At 40.4% G+C, this 864-nt stretch overlaps 1 non-coding gene across 1 annotated transcript; it reads left to right on the plus strand.

Moving 5' to 3' along the window:
- On the plus strand, window positions 1-612 carry LOC100798429 (kunitz trypsin inhibitor 5). Its single transcript, XR_003262956.2, has one exon. It is a non-coding gene; the product is annotated as a kunitz trypsin inhibitor 5 (transcript).
- Window positions 613-864: the final 252 nt, after the last annotated feature.

An 864-nucleotide genomic window follows, 5' to 3' on the forward strand; every position in this document is an offset into this window, starting at 1 on the left:
CAAATGATTTCTGCTTCTTCGGGCACTAAGCATAATCATCCAGATACCTAGGTCGTGCCACGATCCTTTTGGGCCTTTCTGTATGGGCTTCAGGTGAGGTATTCCTGCTGCTATCACATCAGGCAAGAAGCTCCAAACTGGTCTCAGTTACTACACTGTTCCAGCTATGCAAACCATCACAAAATGTGGAAAGTACGAATGCTTGAATGCTGAAGGCCTTCCACTTGCCAGCATTGGTGAATCATGCCCTCTTGATGTTGTGGTTGTGCAAAGATCTTTTGGCTTGCCGTTGTCATTTTCACCCGTTAACCCTGATGAAGGTGTTGTTATTCCTATGTCCACTGATTTGAACTTCATTTTCTCTATTGGTCGTACTATTTGTGCTGAGTATTCGCCAGTGTGGAAATTGGATCACTTTCATGCCATTGGCTACCCGGGATGGAAAACCATACACAACTGGTTGATGATGCTTATAAGATTGTTTTTTGGCCCAGCGTGTACCTTTATTTCAAGCATTTCTGCAAAGATGTTGGTGTGTTTGTGGATGAGAATGGCTGTAGGCGTTTGGCTCTTAGCGATGTTCCATACAAAGTCATGTTCCAGCGAGCCTGATCAAATTAAACTCCTTTGCAATAAGTGCATGAATGAAATGTGTGGTACAAAGCAAATGCTACACGAAATCGTAGGAAAATCGAATGTTAAAATATGATTTGATAGAAGTTCATCTTTAAAAAATAAAATATAAGGTACTTGACGAGGGTGTGGATACTCGATCTATATACAAAATTCGTCACATGAATTTGTACTGTGTAGCATTTTCCTTCCCATAATGTATAGGTAACTAATTAGTTGGTTTTCTTTATA

This window comes from Glycine max, chromosome 9 (genome assembly GCF_000004515.6).
Source record: "Glycine max cultivar Williams 82 chromosome 9, Glycine_max_v4.0, whole genome shotgun sequence".
In the NCBI taxonomy this organism is placed as follows: Eukaryota; Viridiplantae; Streptophyta; class Magnoliopsida; order Fabales; family Fabaceae; genus Glycine; species Glycine max.